Raw genomic sequence first — 22,187 nt, 5'->3', positions numbered from 1 at the left:
GGATAGAGAGGGAATGGAGTGGGGCTGGATGGAGCGGGATGGAGTGGGGACGGATAGAGAGGGAATGGAGTGTGGACGGATAGAGAGAGAATGGAGTGGGGACGGATGGAGAGAGAATGGAGTGGGGACGGATAGAGAGAGAATGGAGTGGGGACGGATAGAGAGAGAATGGAGTGGGGACGGATAGAGAGGGAACGGAGTGGGGAGGGATAGATCGGGAATGGAGTGGGGACGGATGGAGAGAGAATGGAGTAGTGACGGTTAAAGAGGGAATGGAGTGGGGACGGATAGAGAGAGAATGGAGTGGGGACAGATAGAGAGGGAATGGAGTGGGGACGGATAGAGAGGGAATGGAATGGGGATGGATCGAGTGGGAATGGAGTGGGGACGGATAGAGAGGGAATGGAGTGGGGACGGTTAGAGAGAGAATGGTGTGGGGGCGGATAGGGAGAGAATGGAGTGGGGAAGGATAGAGACAGAATGGGGTGCGGACGGATAGAGAGAGAATGGAGTGGGGACGGAGAAAGAGAGAATGGAGTGGGGAAGGATAGAGAGAGAATGGAGTGGGGATGGATAGAGAAAGAATGGAGCGGGGACGGATAGAGAGAGAATGGAGTGCGGACGGATAGAGAGAGAATAGAGTGGGGACGGATAGAGAGAGAATGGAGTGGGGACGGATAGAGAGAGAATGGAGTGGTGACGGAGAGAGAGTGAATGGAGTGGTGACGGAGAGAGAGTGAATGGAGTGGTGACGGAGAGAGAGTGAATGGAGTGGGGACGGATAGAGAGGGAATGGAGTGGGGACGGATAGAGTGGGAATGGAGTGGGGAAGGATAGAGAGGGAATGGAGTTGAGACGGATAGAGAGGGAATGGAGTGGGGACGGATAGAGAGGGAATGGAGTGGGGACGGTTAGAGAGTGTATGGAGTGGGGACGGATGGAGAGAGAATGGAGTGGGGACGGATAGAGAGAGAAAGGAGTGGGGACGGATAGAGAGGGAATGGAGTGGGGATGGATAGAGCGGGAATGGAGTGGGGACGGATAGAGAGGGAATGGAGTGGGGACGGATAGCGAGGGAATGGATTGGGGACGGATAGAGAGGGAATGGAGTGGGGACGGATAGAGAGTGAATGGAGTGGGGACGGATAGAAAGTGAATGGAGTGGGGACGGATGGAGAGAGAAGGGAGTGGGGACGGATAGAGAGAGAAGGGAGTGGGGACGGATAGAGAGGGAATGGAGTGGGGATGGATGGAGCGGGATGGAGTGGGGACGGATAGAGAGGGAATGGAGTGTGGACGGATAGCGAGGTAATGGAGTGGGGACGGTTAGAGAGAGAATGGAGTGGGGACGGATAGAGAGAGAATGGAGTGGGGACGGATAGAGAGAGAATGGAGTGGGGACAGATAGAGAGGGAATGGTGTGGGGACGGCTAGAGAGGGAATGGTGTGGGGACGGATCGAGATGGAATGGAGTGGGGATGGATAGAGTGCGAATGGAGTGGAGACGGATAGAGACGGAATGGAGTGGGGACGGATAGAGAGGGAATGGAGTGGGGACGGATGGAGAGAGAAGGGAGTGGGGACGGATAGAGAGAGAATGGAGTAGGGACGGATAGAAAGGGAATGGAGTGGGGACGGATGGAGAGAGAATGGAGTGGGGACGGGCAGAGAGAGAATGGAGTGGGGATGGATAGAGAGAGAAGGGAGTGGGGACGGATAGAGAGGGAACGGAGTGGGGACGGATATAGCGGGAATGGAGTGGGGACGCATAGAGAGGGAATGGAGTGCGCGCGGATGGAGAGAGAATGTAGTGGGGTCGGATAGAGAGAGAATGGAATGGGGTTGGATAGAGAATCGAGTGGGGACGGATAGAGAGTGAATGGAGTGGGGACGGATAGAGAGAGAATGGAGTGGGGACAGATAGAGTGGGAATGGAGTGGGGATGGATCGAGAGGGAATGGAGTGGGGACGGATGGAGAGAGAATGGAGTGGGGGCGGATAGAGAGAAAATGGTGTGGGGACGGGTCGAGAGGGAATGGAGTGGGGACGGAGATAGAGAGAATGGACTGGGGATGGATAGAGAGAGAATGGAGTGGGGATGGATAGAGAGAGAATGGAGCGGGGACGGATAGAGAGAGAATGGAGTGGGGACGGATAGAGAGAGAATGGAGTGCGGACGGATAGAGGGAGAATAGAGTGGGGACGGATAGAGAGAGAATGGAGTGGTGACGGAGAGAGAGTGAATGGAGTGGTAACGGAGAGAGAGTGAATGGAGTGGTGACGGAGAGAGAGTGAATGGAGTGGGGACGGATAGAGAGGGAATGGAGTGGGGACGGATAGAGTGGGAATGGAGTGGGGAAGGATAGAGAGGGAATGGAGTGGAGACGGATAGAGAGGGAATGGAGTGGGGACGGATAGAGAGGGAATGGAGTGGGGACGGTCAGAGAGTGTATGGAGTGGGGACGGATGTAGAGAGAATGGAGTGGGGACGGATAGAGAGAGAAAGGAGTGGGGACGGATAGAGAGGGAATGGAGTGGGGATGGATAGAGCGGGAATGGAGTGGGGACGGATAGAGAGGGAATGGAGAGGGGACGGATAGCGAGGGAATGGAGTGGGGACGGATAGAGAGGGAATGGAGTGGGGACGGATAGAGAGAGAATGGAGTGGGGACTGATAGAAAGGGAATGGAGTGGGGACGGATGGAGAGAGAATGGAGTGGGGACGGATAGAGAGAGAATGGAGTGGGGATGGATAGAGCGGGAATGGAGGGGGGACGGATAGAGAGGGAATGGAGTGGTGACGGAGAGAGGGTGAATGGAGTGGGGACGGATAGAGAGGGAATGGAGTGGGGACGGATAGAGTGGGAATGGAGTGGGGAAGGATAGAGAGGGAATGGAGTGGAGACGGATAGAGAGGGAATGGAGTGGGGACGGATAGAGAGGGAATGGAGTGGGGACGGTCAGAGAGTGTATGGAGTGGTGACGGATGTAGAGAGAATGGAGTGGGGACGGATAGAGAGAGAAAGGAGTGGGGACGGATAGAGAGGGAATGGAGTGCGGATGGATAGAGCGGGAATGGAGTGGGGACGGATAGAGAGGGAATGGAGTGAGGACGGATAGCGAGGGAATGGAGTGGGGACGGATAGAGAGGGAATGGAGTGGGGACGGATAGAGAGAGAATGGAGTGGGGACGGATAGAAAGGGAATGGAGTGGGGACGGATAGAGAGGGAATGGAGTGCGCGCGGATGGAGAGAGAATGTAGTGGGGTCGGATAGAGAGAGAATGGAATGGGGTTGGATAGAGAGAGAATCGAGTGGGGACGGATAGAGAGGGAATGGAGTGGGGACGGATAGAGAGAGAATGGAGTGGGGACAGATAGAGTGGGAATGGAGTGGGGATGGATCGAGAGGGAATGGAGTGGGGACGGATGGAGAGAGAATGGAGTGGGGGCGCATAGAGAGAAAATGGTGTGGGGACGGGTCGAGAGGGAATGGAGTGGGGACGGAGATAGAGAGAATGGAGTGGGGATGGATAGAGAGAGAATGGAGTGGGGATGGATAGAGAGAGAATGGAGCGGGGATGGATAGAGAGAGAATGGAGTGGGGACGGATAGAGAGAGAATGGAGTGCGGACGGATAGAGGGAGAATAGAGTGGGGACGGATAGAGAGAGAATGGAGTGGTGACGGAGAGAGAGTGAATGGAGTGGTGACGGAGAGAGAGTGAATGGAGTGGTGACGGAGAGAGAGTGACTGGAGTGGGGACGGATAGAGAGGGAATGGAGTGGGGACGGATAGAGTGGGAATGGAGTGGGGAAGGATAGAGAGGGAATGGAGTGGAGACGGATAGAGAGGGAATGGAGTGGGGACGGATAGAGAGAGAAAGGAGTGGGGACGGATAGAGAGGGAATGGAGTGGGGATTGATAGAGCGGGAATGGAGTGGGGACGGATAGAGAGGGAATGGAGTGGGGACGGATAGCGAGGGAATGGAGTGGGGACGGATAGAGAGGGAATGGAGTGGGGACGGATAGAGAGAGAATGGAGTGGGGACGGATAGAAAGGGAATGGAGTGGGGACGGATGGAGAGAGAATGGAGTGGGGACGGATAGAGAGAGAATGGAGTGGGGATGGATAGAGCGGGAATGGAGTGGGGACGGATAGAGAGGGAATGGAGTGGTGACGGAGAGAGAGTGAATGGAGTGGGGACGGATAGAGAGGGAATGGAGTGGGGACGGATAGAGTGGGAATGGAGTGGGGAAGGATAGAGAGGGAATGGAGTGGAGACGGATAGAGAGGGAATGGAGTGGGGACGGATAGAGATGGAATGGAGTGGGGACTGTCAGAGAGTGTATGGAGTGGGGACGGATGTAGAGAGAATGGAGTGGGGACGGATAGAGAGAGAAAGGAGTGGGGACGGATAGAGAGGGAATGGAGTGGGGATGGATCGAGCGGGAATGGAGTGGGGACGGATAGAGAGGGAATGGAGTGGGGACGGATAGCGAGGGAATGGAGTGGGGACGGATAGAGAGGGAATGGAGTGGGGACGGATAGAGAGAGAATGGAGTGGGGACGGATAGAAAGGGAATGGAGTGGGGAAGATGGAGAGAGAATGGAGTGGGGACAGATAGAGAGAGAATGGAGTGGGGATGGATAGAGCGGGAATGGAGTGGGGACGGATAGAGAGGGAATGGAGTGGGGACAGATAGAGAGGGAATGGAGTGGGGACGGATGGAGAGAGAATGGAGTGGGGTCGGATAGAGAGAGAATGGAATAGGGTCGGATAGAGAGAGAATCGAGTAGGGAGGGATAGATCGGGAATGGAGTGGGGACAGATAGAGAGGGAATGGAGTGGGGACAGATAGAGAAGGAATGGAGTGGGGACGGATGGAGAGAGAATGGAGTGGGGACGGTTAGAGAGGGAATGGAGTGGGGACGGATAGAGAGAGAATGGAGTGGGGACAGATAGAGAGGGAATGGAGTGGGTACGGATAGAGAGGGAATGGAATGGGGATGGATCGAGTGGGAATGGAGTGGGGACGGATAGAGAGGGAATGGAGTGGGGACGGTTAGAGAGAGAATGGTGTGGGGGCGGATAGGGAGAGAATGGAGTGGGGAAGGATAGAGACAGAATGGGGTGCGGACGGATAGAGAGAGAATGGAGTGGGGACGGAGATAGAGAGAATGGAGTGGGGATGGATAGAGAGAGAATGGAGTGGGGATGGATAGAGAGAGAATGGAGCGGGGACGGATAGAGAGAGAATGGAGTGCGGACGGATAGAGAGAGAATAGAGTGGGGACGGATCGAGAGAGAATGGAGTGGGGACGGATAGAGAGAGAATGGAGTGGTGACGGAGAGAGAGTGAATGGAGTGGTGACGGAGAGCGAGTGAATGGAGTGGTGACGGAGAGAGAGTGAATGGAGTGGGGACGGATAGAGAGGGAATGGAGTGGGGACGGATAGAGTGGGAATGGAGTGGGGAAGGATAGAGAGGGAATGGAGTTGAGACGGATAGAGAGGGAATGGAGTGGGGACGGATAGAGAGGGAATGGAGTGGGGACGGTTAGAGAGTGTATGGAGTGGGGACGGAGAGAGAGTGAATGGAGTGGTGACGGAGAGAGAGTGAATGGAGTGGTGACGGAGAGAGAGTGACTGGAGTGGGGACGGATAGAGAGGGAATGGAGTGGGGACGGATAGAGTGGGAATGGAGTGGGGAAGGATAGAGAGGGAATGGAGTGGAGACGGAGAGAGAGTGAATGGAGTGGTGACGGAGAGAGAGTGAATGGAGTGGTGACGGAGAGAGAGTGACTGGAGTGGGGACGGATAGAGAGGGAATGGAGTGGGGACGGATAGAGTGGGAATGGAGTGGGGAAGGATAGAGAGGGAATGGAGTGGAGACGGATAGAGAGGGAATGGAGTGGGGACGGATAGAGAGGGAATGGAGTGGGGACGGTCAGAGAGTGTATGGAGTGGGGACGGATGTAGAGAGAATGGAGTGGGGACGGATAGAGAGAGAAAGGAGTGGGGACGGATAGAGAGGGAATGGAGTGGGGATTGATAGAGCGGGAATGGAGTGGGGACGGATAGAGAGGGAATGGAGTGGGGACGGATAGCGAGGGAATGGAGTGGGGACGGATAGAGAGGGAATGGAGTGGGGACGGATAGAGAGAGAATGGAGTGGGGACGGATAGAAAGGGAATGGAGTGGGGACGGATGGAGAGAGAATGGAGTGGGGACGGATAGAGAGAGAATGGAGTGGGGATGGATAGAGCGGGAATGGAGTGGGGACGGATAGAGAGGGAATGGAGTGGTGACGGAGAGAGAGTGAATGGAGTGGGGACGGATAGAGAGGGAATGGAGTGGGGACGGATAGAGTGGGAATGGAGTGGGGAAGGATAGAGAGGGAATGGAGTGGAGACGGATAGAGAGGGAATGGAGTGGGGACGGATAGAGATGGAATGGAGTGGGGACTGTCAGAGAGTGTATGGAGTGGGGACGGATGTAGAGAGAATGGAGTGGGGACGGATAGAGAGAGAAAGGAGTGGGGACGGATAGAGAGGGAATGGAGTGGGGATGGATCGAGCGGGAATGGAGTGGGGACGGATAGAGAGGGAATGGAGTGGGGACGGATAGCGAGGGAATGGAGTGGGGACGGATAGAGAGGGAATGGAGTGGGGACGGATAGAGAGAGAATGGAGTGGGGACGGATAGAAAGGGAATGGAGTGGGGACGGATGGAGAGAGAATGGAGTGGGGACAGATAGAGAGAGAATGGAGTGGGGATGGATAGAGCGGGAATGGAGTGGGGACGGATAGAGAGGGAATGGAGTGGGGACAGATAGAGAGGGAATGGAGTGGGGACGGATGGAGAGAGAATGGAGTGGGGTCGGATAGAGAGAGAATGGAATAGGGTCGGATAGAGAGAAAATCGAGTAGGGAGGGATAGATCGGGAATGGAGTGGGGACAGATAGAGAGGGAATGGAGTGGGGACAGATAGAGAAGGAATGGAGTGGGGACGGATGGAGAGAGAATGGAGTGGGGACGGTTAGAGAGGGAATGGAGTGGGGACGGATAGAGAGAGAATGGAGTGGGGACAGATAGAGAGGGAATGGAGTGGGTACGGATAGAGAGGGAATGGAATGGGGATGGATCGAGTGGGAATGGAGTGGGGACGGATAGAGAGGGAATGGAGTGGGGACGGTTAGAGAGAGAATGGTGTGGGGGCGGATAGGGAGAGAATGGAGTGGGGAAGGATAGAGACAGAATGGGGTGCGGACGGATAGAGAGAGAATGGAGTGGGGACGGAGATAGAGAGAATGGAGTGGGGATGGATAGAGAGAGAATGGAGTGGGGATGGATAGAGAGAGAATGGAGCGGGGACGGATAGAGAGAGAATGGAGTGCGGACGGATAGAGAGAGAATAGAGTGGGGACGGATAGAGAGAGAATGGAGTGGGGACGGATAGAGAGAGAATGGAGTGGTGACGGAGAGAGAGTGAATGGAGTGGTGACGGAGAGCGAGTGAATGGAGTGGTGACGGAGAGAGAGTGAATGGAGTGGGGACGGATAGAGAGGGAATGGAGTGGGGACGGATAGAGTGGGAATGGAGTGGGGAAGGATAGAGAGGGAATGGAGTTGAGACGGATAGAGAGGGAATGGAGTGGGGACGGATAGAGAGGGAATGGAGTGGGGACGGTTAGAGAGTGTATGGAGTGGGGACGGAGAGAGAGTGAATGGAGTGGTGACGGAGAGAGAGTGAATGGAGTGGTGACGGAGAGAGAGTGACTGGAGTGGGGACGGATAGAGAGGGAATGGAGTGGGGACGGATAGAGTGGGAATGGAGTGGGGAAGGATAGAGAGGGAATGGAGTGGAGACGGAGAGAGAGTGAATGGAGTGGTGACGGAGAGAGAGTGAATGGAGTGGTGACGGAGAGAGAGTGACTGGAGTGGGGACGGATAGAGAGGGAATGGAGTGGGGACGGATAGAGTGGGAATGGAGTGGGGAAGGATAGAGAGGGAATGGAGTGGAGACGGATAGAGAGGGAATGGAGTGGGGACGGATAGAGAGGGAATGGAGTGGGGACGGTCAGAGAGTGTATGGAGTGGGGACGGATGTAGAGAGAATGGAGTGGGGACGGATAGAGAGAGAAAGGAGTGGGGACGGATAGAGAGGGAATGGAGTGGGGATTGATAGAGCGGGAATGGAGTGGGGACGGATAGAGAGGGAATGGAGTGGGGACGGATAGCGAGGGAATGGAGTGGGGACGGATAGAGAGGGAATGGAGTGGGGACGGATAGAGAGAGAATGGAGTGGGGACGGATAGAAAGGGAATGGAGTGGGGACGGATGGAGAGAGAATGGAGTGGGGACGGAGAGAGAGAGAATGGAGTGGGGATGGATAGAGCGGGAATGGAGTGGGGACGGATAGAGAGGGAATGGAGTGGTGACGGAGAGAGAGTGAATGGAGTGGGGACGGATAGAGAGGGAATGGAGTGGGGACGGATAGAGTGGGAATGGAGTGGGGAAGGATAGAGAGGGAATGGAGTGGAGACGGATAGAGAGGGAATGGAGTGGGGACGGATAGAGATGGAATGGAGTGGGGACTGTCAGAGAGTGTATGGAGTGGGGACGGATGTAGAGAGAATGGAGTGGGGACGGATAGAGAGAGAAAGGAGTGGGGACGGATAGAGAGGGAATGGAGTGGGGATGGATCGAGCGGGAATGGAGTGGGGACGGATAGAGAGGGAATGGAGTGGGGACGGATAGCGAGGGAATGGAGTGGGGACGGATAGAGAGGGAATGGAGTGGGGACGGATAGAGAGAGAATGGAGTGGGGACGGATAGAAAGGGAATGGAGTGGGGACGGATGGAGAGAGAATGGAGTGGGGACAGATAGAGAGAGAATGGAGTGGGGATGGATAGAGCGGGAATGGAGTGGGGACGGATAGAGAGGGAATGGAGTGGGGACAGATAGAGAGGGAATGGAGTGGGGACGGATGGAGAGAGAATGGAGTGGGGTCGGATAGAGAGAGAATGGAATAGGGTCGGATAGAGAGAAAATCGAGTAGGGAGGGATAGATCGGGAATGGAGTGGGGACAGATAGAGAGGGAATGGAGTGGGGACAGATAGAGAAGGAATGGAGTGGGGACGGATGGAGAGAGAATGGAGTGGGGACGGTTAGAGAGGGAATGGAGTGGGGACGGATAGAGAGAGAATGGAGTGGGGACAGATAGAGAGGGAATGGAGTGGGTACGGATAGAGAGGGAATGGAATGGGGATGGATCGAGTGGGAATGGAGTGGGGACGGATAGAGAGGGAATGGAGTGGGGACGGTTAGAGAGAGAATGGTGTGGGGGCGGATAGGGAGAGAATGGAGTGGGGAAGGATAGAGACAGAATGGGGTGCGGACGGATAGAGAGAGAATGGAGTGGGGACGGAGATAGAGAGAATGGAGTGGGGATGGATAGAGAGAGAATGGAGTGGGGATGGATAGAGAGAGAATGGAGCGGGGACGGATAGAGAGAGAATGGAGTGCGGACGGATAGAGAGAGAATAGAGTGGGGACGGATAGAGAGAGAATGGAGTGGGGACGGATAGAGAGAGAATGGAGTGGTGACGGAGAGAGAGTGAATGGAGTGGTGACGGAGAGCGAGTGAATGGAGTGGTGACGGAGAGAGAGTGAATGGAGTGGGGACGGATAGAGAGGGAATGGAGTGGGGACGGATAGAGTGGGAATGGAGTGGGGAAGGATAGAGAGGGAATGGAGTTGAGACGGATAGAGAGGGAATGGAGTGGGGACGGATAGAGAGGGAATGGAGTGGGGACGGTTAGAGAGTGTATGGAGTGGGGACGGATGGAGAGAGAATGGAGTGGGGACGGATAGAGAGAGAAAGGAGTGGGGACGGACAGAGAGGGAATGGAGTGGGGATGGATAGAGCGGGAATGGAGTGGGGACGGATAGAGAGGGAATGGAGTGGGGACGGATAGCGAGGGAATGGATTGGTGACGGATAGAGAGGGAATGGAGTGGTGACGGATAGAGAGTGAATGGAGTGGGGACGGATAGAAAGTGAATGGAGTGGGGACGGATGGAGAGAGAATGGAGTGGGGACGGATAGAGAGAGAATGGAGTGGTGACGGAGAGAGAGTGAATGGAGTGGGGACGGATAGAGAGGGAATGGAGTGGGGACGGATAGAGTGGGAATGGAGTGGGGAAGGATAGAGAGGGAATGGAGTGGAGACGGATAGAGAGGGAATGGAGTGGGGACGGATAGAGAGGGAATGGATTGGGGGCAGATGGAGAGAATGGAGTCGGTACGGATAGAGAGGGAATCGAGTGGGGGCGGATCGAGAGAGAATGGAGTGGGGGCGGATAGAGAGAAAATGGTGTGGGGATGGGGAGAGAGGGAATAGAGTGTGGACGGATAGAGAGAGAATGGAGAAGGCACGGATAGAGAGGGAATCGAGTGGGGACGGATAGAGAGAGAATGGAGTGGGGACGGATAGAGAGAGAATGGAGTAGGGACGGATAGAAAGGGAATGGAGTGGGGACGGATGGAGAGAAAATGGAGTGGGGACAGATAGAGAGAGAATGGAGTGGGGATGGATAGAGCGGGAATGGAGTGGGGACGGATAAAGAGGGAATGGAGTGGGGACTGATAGAGAGGGAATGGAGTGGGGACGGATGGAGAGAGAATGGAGTGGGGTCGGATAGAGAGAGAATGGAATAGGGTCGGATAGAGAGAGAATCGAGTAGGGAGGGATAGATCGGGAATGGAGTGGGGACGGATTGAGAGAATGGCGTGGGGACGGATAGAGAGAGAATGGAGTGGGGACGGATAGAGAGAATGGTGTGGGGACGGCAGAAGAGAGAATGGAGTGGGGACGGGAGAAGAGAGAATGGAGTGGGGACGGATAAGCGGGAATGGAGTGGGGACGGATAGAGAGAGAATGGAGTGGGGACGGATAGAGAGGGAATGGAGTGGGGACGGTAGAGAGGGAATGGAGTGGGGACGGATAGAGAGAGAATGGAGTGGGGACGGATAGAGAGAGAATGGAGTGGGGACAGATAGAGAGAGAATGGAGTGGGGACGGATAGAGAGATAATGGAGTGGGGACGGATAGAGAGAGAATGGAGTGGGGACGGATAGAGAGAGAATGGAGTGGGGACGGATAGAGAGAGAATGGAGTGGGGACAGATAGAGAGGGAATGAAGTGGGGACGGATGAAGAGAGAATGGAGTGGGGACGGAGAGAGCGCAAATCGAGTGGGGACGGATTGAGAGAATGGAGTGGGGACGGATAGAGAGAGAATGGAGTGAGGACGGATAGAGAGAATGGAGTGGGGACGGTAGAGAGGGAATGGAGTGGAGACGGTAGAGAGGGAATGTAGTGTGGACGGCTAGCGAGGTAATGGAGTGGGGACGGATCGAGAGAATGGAGTGGTGATGGATAGAGAGTGAATGGAGTGGGGACGGATAGAGAGATAATGGAGTGGGGACAGATAGAGTGGGAATGGAGTGGGGATGGATCGAGAGGGAATGGAGTGGGGACGGATGGAGAGAGAATGGAGTGGGGGCGGATAGAGAGAAAATGGTGTGGGGACGGGTCGAGAGGGAATGGAGTGGGGACGGAGATAGAGAGAATGGAGTGGGGATGGATAGAGAGAGAATGGAGTGGGGATGGATAGAGAGAGAATGGAGCGGGGACGGATAGAGAGAGAATGGAGTGGGGACGGATAGAGAGAGAATGGAGTGCGGACGGATAGAGGGAGAATAGAGTGGGGTCGGATAGAGAGAGAATGGAGTGGTGACGGAGAGAGAGTGAATGGAGTGGTGACGGAGAGAGAGTGAATGGAGTGGTGACGGAGAGAGAGTGAATGGAGCGGGGATGGAAAGAGAGGGAATCGAGTGGGGACGGATAGCGAGGGAATGGAGTGGGGATGGATAGAGAGGGAATGGAGTGGGGACGGAAAGAGAGAGAATGGAGTGGGGACGGATAGAGAGAGAATGGAGTGGTGACGGATAGAGATGGAATGGAGTGGGGATGGATAGAGTGGGAATGGAGTGGGGAAGGATAGAGAGGGAATGGAGTGGAGACGGATAGAGAGGGAATGGAGTGGGGACGGATAGAGAGGGAATGGAGTGGGGACGGTTAGAGAGTGAATGGAGTGGGGACGGATGGAGAGAAAAGGGAGTGGGGACGGATAGAGAGAGAAGGGAGTGGGGACGGATAGAGAGGGAATGGAGTGGGGATGGATGGAGCGGGATGGAGTGGGGACGGATAGAGAGGGAATGGAGTGTGGACGGATAGCGAGGTAATGGAGTGGGGACGGATAGAGAGAGAATGGAGTGGGGACGGATAGAGAGAGAATGGAGTGGGGACGGATAGAGAGGGAATGGTGTTGGGACGGATAGAGATGGAATGGAGTGGGGATGGATAGAGTGGGAATGGAGTGCGGAAGGATAGAGAGGGAATGGAGTGGAGACGGATAGAGAGGGAATGGAGTGGGGACGGATAGAGTGGGAATGGAGTGGGGACGGATGGAGAGAGAAGGGAGTGGGGACGGATAGAGAGAGAAGGGAGTGGGAACGGATAGAGAGGGAATGGTGTGGGGATGGATAGAGTGGGAATGGAGTGGGGAAGGATAGAGAGGGAATGGAGTGGAGACGGATAGAGAGGGAATGGAGTGGGGACGGATAGAGAGAGAATGGAGTGGGGACGGATAGAGAGAGAATTGAGTGGGGACGGATAAAGAGGGAATGGTGTGGGGACGGATAGAGAGAGAATCGAGTGGGGACGGATGGAGAGAGAATGGAGTGGGGACGGATAGAGAGAGAATGGAGTGGGGACGGATAGAGAGAGAAGGGAGTGGGGACGGATAGAGAGGGAACGGAGTGGGGACGGATAGAGCGGGAATGGAGTGGGGACGGATCGAGAGGGAACGGAGTGGGGACGGATAGAGAGAGAAGGGAGTGGGGACGGATAGAGAGGGAACGGAGTGGGGACGGATAGAGCGGGAATGGAGTGGGGACGGATAGAGAGGGAACGGAGTGGGGACGGATAGAGCGGGAATGGAGTGGGGACGGATAGAGAGGGAATGGAGTGGGGCTGGATGGAGCGGGATGGAGTGGGGACGGATAGAGAGGGAATGGAGTGTGGACGGATAGCGAGGTAATGGAGTGGGGACGGATAGAGAGAGAATGGAGTGGGGACGGATGGAGAGAGAATGGAGTGGGGACGGATGGAGAGAGAATGGAGTGGGGACGGATAGAGAGAGAATGGAGTGGGGACGGATAGAGAGAGAAGGGAGTGGGGACGGATAGAGAGGGAACGGAGTGGGGAGGGATAGATCGGGAATGGAGTGGGGACGGATGGAGAGAGAATGGAGTGGGGACGGTTAGAGAGGGAATGGAGTGGGGATGGATAGAGAGAGAATGGAGTGGGGACAGATAGAGAAGGAATGGAGTGGGGACGGATGGAGAGAGAATGGAGTGGGGACGGTTAGAGAGGGAATGGAGTGGGGACGGATAGAGAGAGAATGGAGTGGGGACAGATAGAGAGGGAATGGAGTGGGTACGGATAGAGAGGGAATGGAATGGGGATGGATCGAGTGGGAAAGGAGTGGGGACGGATAGAGAGGGAATGGAGTGGGGACGGTTAGAGAGAGAATGGTGTGGGGGCGGGTAGGGAGAGAATGGAGTGGGGAAGGATAGAGACAGAATGGGGTGCGGACGGATAGAGAGAGAATGGAGTGGGGACGGAGATAGAGAGAATGGAGTGGGGATGGATAGAGAGAGAATGGAGTGGGGATGGATAGAGAATGAATGGAGCGGGGACGGATAGAGAGAGAATGGAGTGCGGACGGATAGAGAGAGAATGGAGTGCGGACGGATAGAGAGAGAATGGAGTGGTGACGGAGAGAGAGTGAATGGAGTGGTGACGGAGAGAGAGTGAATGGAGTGGTGACGGAGAGAGAGTGAATGGAGTGGGGACGGATAGAGAGGGAATGGAGTGGGGACGGATAGAGTGGGAATGGAGTGGGGAAGGATAGAGAGGGAATGGAGTTGAGACGGATAGAGAGGGAATGGAGTGGGGACGGATAGAGAGGGAATGGAGTGGTGACGGAGAGAGAGTGAATGGAGTGGTGACGGAGAGAGAGTGAATGGAGTGGGGACGGATAGAGAGGGAATGGAGTGGGGACGGATAGAGTGGGAATGGAGTGGGGAAGGATAGAGAGGGAATGGAGTTGAGACGGATAGAGAGGGAATGGAGTGGGGACGGATAGAGAGGGAATGGAGTGGGGACGGTTAGAGAGTGTATGGAGTGGGGACGGATGGAGAGAGAATGGAGTGGGGACGGACAGAGAGGGAATGGAGTGGGGATGGATAGAGCGGGAATGGAGTGGGGACGGATAGAGAGGGAATGGAGTGGGGACGGATAGCGAGGGAATGGATTGGGGACGGATAGAGAGGGAATGGAGTGGTGACGGATAGAGAGTGAATGGAGTGGGGACGGATAGAAAGTGAATGGAGTGGGGACGGATGGAGAGAGAATGGAGTGGGGACGCATAGAGAGAGAATGGAGTGGGGATGGATAGAGCGGGAATGGAGTGGGGACGGATAGAGAGGGAATGGAGTGGTGACGGAGAGAGAGTGAATGGAGTGGGGACGGATAGAGAGGGAATGGAGTGGGGACGGATAGAGTGGGAATGGAGTGGGGAAGGATAGAGAGGGAAGGGAGTGGAGACGGATAGAGAGGGAATGGAGTGGGTACGGATAGAGAGGGAATGGAGTGGGGGCAGATGGAGAGAATGGAGTCGGTACGGATAGAGAGGGAATCGAGTGGGGACGGATCGAGAGAGAATGGAGTGGGGGCGGATAGAGAGAAAATGGTGTGGGGATGGGGAGAGAGGGAATAGAGTGTGGACGGATAGAGAGAGAATGGAGAAGGCACGGATAGAGAGGGAATCGAGTGGGGACGGATAGAGAGAGAATGGAGTGGGGACGGATAGAGAGAGAATGGAGTAGGGACGGATAGAAAGGGAATGGAGTGGGGACGGATGGAGAGAGAATGGAGTGGGGACAGATAGAGAGAGAATGGAGTGGGGATGGATAGAGCGGGAATGGAGTGGGGACGGATAGAGAGGGAATGGAGTGGGGACTGATAGAGAGGGAATGGAGTGGGGACGGATGGAGAGAGAATGGAGTGGGGTCGGATAGAGAGAGAATGGAATAGGGTCGGATAGAGAGAGAATCGAGTAGGGAGGGATAGATCGGGAATGGAGTGGGGACGGATTGAGAGAATGGCGTGGGGACGGATAGAGAGAGAATGGAGTGGGGACGGATAGAGAGAATGGTGTGGGGACGGCAGAAGAGAGAATGGAGTGGGGACGGGAGAAGAGAGAATGGAGTGGGGACGGATGAGCGGGAATGGAGTGGGGACGGATAGAGAGAGAATGGAGTGGGGACGGATAGAGAGGGAATGGAGTGGGGACGGTAGAGAGGGAATGGAGTGGGGACGGATAGAGAGAGAATGGAGTGGGGACGGATAGAGAGAGAATGGAGTGGGGACAGATAGAGAGAGAATGGAGTGGGGACGGATAGAGAGATAATGGAGTGGGGACGGATAGAGAGAGAATGGAGTGGGGACGGATAGAGAGAGAATGAAGTGGGGACGGATAGAGAGAGAATGGAGTGGGGACAGATAGAGAGGGAATGAAGTGGGGACGGATGAAGAGAGAATGGAGTGGGGACGGAGAGAGCGCAAATCGAGTGGGGACGGATTGAGAGAATGGAGTGGGGACGGATAGAGAGAGAATGGAGTGAGGACGGATAGAGAGAATGGAGTGGGGACGGTAGAGAGGGAATGGAGTGGAGACGGTAGAGAGGGAATGTAGTGTGGACGGCTAGCGAGGTAATGGAGTGGGGACGGATCGAGAGAATGGAGTGGTGATGGATAGAGAGTGAATGGAGTGGGGACGGATAGAGAGATAATGGAGTGGAGACGGATAGAGAGGGAATGGAGTGGGGACGGTAGAGAGGGAATGTAGTGAGGACGGCTAGCGAGGTAATGGAGTGGGGACGGATCGAGAGAATGGAGTGGTGATGGATAGAGAGTGAATGGAGTGGGGACGGTTAGAGAGATAATGGAGTGGGGACAGATAGAGTGGGAATGGAGTGGGGATGGATCGAGAGGGAATGGAGTGGGGACGGATGGAGAGAGAATGGAGTGGGGGCGGATAGAGAGAAAATGGTGTGGGGACGGGTCGAGAGGGAATGGAGTGGGGACGGAGATAGAGAGAATGGAGTGGGGATGGATAGAGAGAGAATGGAGTGGGGATGGATAGAGAGAGAATGGAGCGGGGACGGATAGAGAGAGAATGGAGTGGGGACGGATAGAGAGAGAATGGAGTGCGGACGGATAGAGGGAGAATAGAGTGGGGTCGGATAGAGAGAGAATGGAGTGGTGACGGAGAGAGAGTGAATTGAGTGGTGACGGAGAGAGAGTGAATGGAGTGGTGACGGAGAGAGAGTGAATGGAGCGGGGATGGAAAGAGAGGGAATCGAGTGGGGACGGATAGCGAGGGAATGGAGTGGGGATGGATAGAGAGGGAATGGAGTGGGGGCGGATAGAGAGAAAATGGTGTGGGGACGGGTCGAGAGGGAATGGAGTGGGGACGGAGATAGAGAGAATGGAGTGGGGATGGATAGAGAGAGAATGGAGTGGGGATGGATAGAGAGAGAATGGAGCGGGGACGGATAGAGAGAGAATGGAGTGGGGACGGATAGAGAGAGAATGGAGTGCGGACGGATAGAGGGAGAATAGAGTGGGGTCGGATAGAGAGAGAATGGAGTGGTGACGGAGAGAGAGTGAATGGAGTGGTGACGGAGAGAGAGTGAATGGAGTGGTGACGGAGAGAGAGTGAATGGAGCGGGGATGGAAAGAGAGGGAATCGAGTGGGGACGGATAGCGAGGGAATGGAGTGGGGATGGATAGAGAGGGAATGGAGTGGGGACGGAAAGAGAGAGAATGGAGTGGGGACGGATAGAGAGGGAATGGAGTGGGGATGGATGGAGAGGGAATGGAGTGGGGATGGATGGAGCGGGATGGAGTGGGGACGGATAGAGAGGGAATGGAGTGTGGACGGATAGCGAGGTAATGGAGTGGGGACGGATAGAGAGAGAATGGAGTGGGGACGGATAGAGAGAGAATGGAGTGGGGACGGATAGAGAGGGAATGGTGTTGGGACGGATAGAGAGGGAACGGAGTGGGGACGGATAGAGCGGGAATGGACTGGGGACGGATAGAGAGGGAATGGAGTGCGCGCGGATGGAGAGAGAATGTAGTGGGGTCGGATAGAGAGAGAATGGAATGGGGTTGGATAGAGAGAGAATCGAGTGGGGACGGATAGAGAGGGAATGGAGTGGGGACGGATAGAGAGGGAATGGAGCGGGGACGGATGGAGAGAGAATGGAGTGGGGGCGGATAGAGAGAAAATGGTGTGGGGACGGGTCGAGAGGGAATGGAGTGGGGACGGAGATAGGGAGAATGGAGTGGGGATGGATAGAGAGAGAATGGAGTGGGGATGGATAGAGAGAGAATGGAGCGGGGACGGATAGAGAGAGAATGGAGTGGGGACGGATAGAGAGAGAATGGAGTGCGGACGGATAGAGGGAGAATAGAGTGGGGACGGATAGAGAGAGAATGGAGTGGTGACGGAGAGAGAGTGAATGGAGTGGTGACGGAGAGAGAGTGAATGGAGTGGTGACGGAGAGAGAGTGAATGGAGTGGGGACGGATAGAGAGGGAATGGAGTGGGGACGGATAGAGTGGGAATGGAGTGGGGAAGGATAGAGAGGGAATGGAGTGGGGACGGATAGAGAGGGAATGGAGTGGGGACGGTCAGAGAGTGTAAGGAGTGGGGACGGATGTAGAGAGAATGGAGTGGGGACGGATAGAGAGAGAAAGGAGTGGGGACGGATAGAGAGGGAATGGAGTGGGGATGGATAGAGCGGGAATGGAGTGGGGACGGATAGAGAGGGAATGGAGTGGGGACGGATAGCGAGGGAATGGAGTGGGGACGGATAGAAAGGGAATGGAGTGGGGACGGATAGCGAGGGAATGGAGTTGGGACGGTCAGAGAGTGTATGGAGTGGGGACGGATGTAGAGAGAATGGAGTGGGGACGGATAGAGAGAGAAAGGAGTGGGGACGGATAGAGAGGGAATGGAGTGGGGATGGATAGAGCGGGAATGGAGTGGGAACGGATAGAGAGGGAATGGAGTGGGGACGGATAGCGAGGGAATGGAGTGGGGACGGATAGAGAGAGAATGGAGTGGGGACGGATAGAAAGGGAATGGAGTGGGGACGGATGGAGAGAGAATGGAGTGGGGACGGATAGAGAGAGAATGGAGTGGGGATGGATAGAGCGGGAATGGAGTGGGGACGGATAGAGAGGGAATGGAGTGGTGACGGAGAGAGGGTGAATGGAGTGGGGACGGATAGAGAGGGAATGGAGTGGGGACGGATAGAGTGGGAATGGAGTGGGGAAGGATAGAGAGGGAATGGAGTGGAGACGGATAGAGAGGGAATGGAGTGGGGACGGATAGAGAGGGAATGGAGTGGGGACGGTCAGAGAGTGTATGGAGTGGGGACGGATGTAGAGAGAATGGAGTGGGGACGGATAGAGAGAGAAAGGAGTGGGGACGGATAGAGAGGGAATGGAGTGGGGATGGATAGAGCGGGAATGGAGTGGGGATGGATAGAGCAGGAATGGAGTGGGGACGGATAGAGAGGGAATGGAGAGGGGACGGATAGCGAGGGAATGGAGTGGGGACGGATAGAGAGGGAATGGAGTGGGGACGGATAGAGAGAGAATGGAGTGGGGACGGATAGAAAGGGAATGGAGTGGGGACGGATAGAGAGGGAATGGAGTGCGCGCGGATGGAGAGAGAATGTAGTGGGGTCGGATAGAGAGAGAATGGAATGGGGTTGGATAGAGAGAGAATCGAGTGGGGACGGATAGAGAGGGAATGGAGTGGGGACGGATAGAGAGAGAATGGAGTGGGGACAGATAGAGTGGGAATGGAGTGGGGATGGATCGAGAGGGAATGGAGTGGGGACGGATGGAGAGAGAATGGAGTGGGGGCGGATAGAGAGAAAATGGTGTGGGGACGGGTCGAGAGGGAATGGAGTGGGGACGGAGATAGAGAGAATGGAGTGGGGATGGATAGAGAGAGAATGGAGTGGGGATGGATAGAGAGAGAATGGAGCGGGGACGGATAGAGAGAGAATGGAGTGGGGACGGATAGAGAGAGAATGGAGTCCGGACGGATAGAGGGAGAATAGAGTGGGGACGGATAGAGAGAGAATGGAGTGGTGACGGAGAGAGAGTGAATGGAGTGGTGACGGAGAGAGAGTGAATGGAGTGGTGACGGAGAGAGAGTGAATGGAGTGGTGACGGAGAGAGAGTGAATGGAGTGGGGACGGATAGAGAGGGAATGGAGTGGGGACGGATAGAGTGGGAATGGAGTGGGGAAGGATAGAGAGGGAATGGAGTGGAGACGGATAGAGAGGGAATGGAGTGGGGACGGATAGAGAGGGAATGGAGTGGGGACGGTCAGAGAGTGTATGGAGTGGGGACGGATGTAGAGAGAATGGAGTGGGGACGGATAGAGAGAGAAAGGAGTGGGGACGGATAGAGAGGGAATGGAGTGGGGATGGATAGAGCGGGAATGGAGTGGGGACGGATAGAGAGGGAATGGAGTGGGGACGGATAGCGAGGGAATGGAGTGGGGACGGATAGCGAGGGAATGGAGTGGGGACGGATAGAGAGGGAATGGAGTGGGGACGGATAGAGAGAGAATGGAGTGGGGACGGATAGAAAGGGAATGGAGTGGGGACGGATGGAGAGAGAATGGAGTGGGGACGGATAGAGAGAGAATGGAGTGTGGATGGATAGAGCGGGAATGGAGTGGGGACGGATAGAGAGGGAATGGAGTGGTGACGGAGAGAGGGTGAATGGAGTGGGGACGGATAGAGAGGGAATGGAGTGGGGACGGATAGAGTGGGAATGGAGTGGGGAAGGATAGAGAGGGAATGGAGTGGAGACGGATAGAGAGGGAATGGAGTGGGGACGGATAGAGAGGGAATGGAGTGGGGACGGTCAGAGAGTGTATGGAGTGGGGACGGATGTAGAGAGAATGGAGTGGGGACGGATAGAGAGAGAAAGGAGTGGGGACGGATAGAGAGGGAATGGAGTGGGGATGGATAGAGCGGGAATGGAGTGGGGACGGATAGAGAGGGAATGGAGTGGGGACGGATAGCGAGGGAATGGAGTGACGACGGATAGAGAGGGAATGGAGTGGGGACGGATATAGAGAGAATGGAGTGGGGACGGATAGAAAGGGAATGGAGTGGGGACGGATAGAGAGGGAATGGAGTGCGCGCGGATGGAGAGAGAATGGAGTGGGGATGGATAGAGCGGGAATGGAGTGGGGACGGATAGAGAGGGAATGGAGTGGTGACAGAGAGAGAGTGAATGGAGTGGGGACGGATAGAGAGGGAATGGAGTGGGGACGGATAGAGTGGGAATGGAGTGGGGAAGGATAGAGAGGGAATGGAGTGGAGACGGATAGAGAGGGAATGGAGTGGGGACGGATAGAGAGGGAATGGAGTGGGGACGGTCAGAGAGTGTATGGAGTGGGGACGGATGTAGAGAGAATGGAGTGGGGACGGATAGAGAGAGAAAGGAGTGGGGACGGATAGAGAGGGAATGGAGTGGGGATGGATAGAGCGGGAATGGAGTGGGGACGGAGAGAGAGGGAATGGAGTGGGGACGGATAGAGAAGGAATGGAGTGGGGACGGATGGAGAGAGAATGGAGTGGGGACGGTTAGAGAGGGAATGGAGTGGGGACGGATAGAGAGAGAATGGAGTGGGGAAAGATAGAGAGGGAATGGAGTGGGGACGGATAGAAAGGGAATGGAATGGGGATGGATCGAGTGGGAATGGAGTGGGGACGGATAGAGAGGGAATGGAGTGGGGACGGTTAGAGAGAGAAAGGAGTGGGGACGGATAGAGAGAGAATGGAGTGGGGACGGATAGAGAGAGAATGGTGTGGGGACGGGTCGAGAGGGAATGGAGTGGGGACGGAGATAGAGAGAATGGAGTGGGGATGGATAGAGAGAGAATGGAGTGGGGATGGATAGAGAGAGAATGGAGCGGGGACGGATAGAGAGAGAATGGAGTGGGGACGGATAGAGAGAGAATGGAGTGCGGACGGATAGAGGGAGAATAGAGTGGGGACGGATAGAGAGAGAATGGAGTGGTGACGGAGAGAGAGTGAATGGAGTGGTGACGGAGAGAGAGTGAATGGAGTGGTGACGGAGAGAGAGTGAATGGAGTGGGGACGGATAGAGAGGGAATGGAGTGGGGACGGATAGAGTGGGAATGGAGTGGGGAAGGATAGAGAGGGAATGGAGTGGTGACGGATAGAGAGGGAATGGAGTGGGGACGGATAGAGAGGGAATGGAGTGGGGACGGTCAGAGAGTGTATGGAGTGGGGACGGATGTAGAGAGAATGGAGTGGGGACGGATAGAGAGAGAAAGGAGTGGGGACGGATAGAGAGGGAATGGAGTGGGGATGGATAGAGCGGGAATGGAGTGGGGACGGATAGAGAGGGAATGGAGTGGGGACGGATAGCGAGGGAATGGAGTGGGGACGGATAGAGAGGGAATGGAGTTGGGACGGATAGAGAGAGAATGGAGTGGGGACGGATAGAAAGGGAATGGAGTGGGGACGGATGGAGAGAGAATGGAGTGGGGACGGATAGAGAGAGAATGGATTGGGGATGGATAGAGCGGGAATGGAGTGGGGACGGATAGAGAGGGAATGGAGTGGTGACAGAGAGAGAGTGAATGGAGTGGGGACGGATAGAGAGGGAATGGAGTGGGGACGGATAGAGTGGGAATGGAGTGGGGAAGGATAGAGAGGGAATGGAGTGGAGACGGATAGAGAGGGAATGGAGTGGGGACGGATAGAGAGGGAATGGAGTGGGGACGGTCAGAGAGTGTATGGAGTGGGGACGGATGTAGAGAGAATGGAGTGGGGACGGATAGAGAGAGAAAGGAGTGGGGACGGATAGAGAGGGAATGGAGTGGGGATGGATAGAGCGGGAATGGAGTGGGGACGG

This window comes from Scyliorhinus torazame, chromosome 1, assembly GCF_047496885.1.
Source record: "Scyliorhinus torazame isolate Kashiwa2021f chromosome 1, sScyTor2.1, whole genome shotgun sequence".
In the NCBI taxonomy this organism is placed as follows: Eukaryota; Metazoa; Chordata; class Chondrichthyes; order Carcharhiniformes; family Scyliorhinidae; genus Scyliorhinus; species Scyliorhinus torazame.
Note: the sequence above shows the minus strand (reverse complement) of the source record.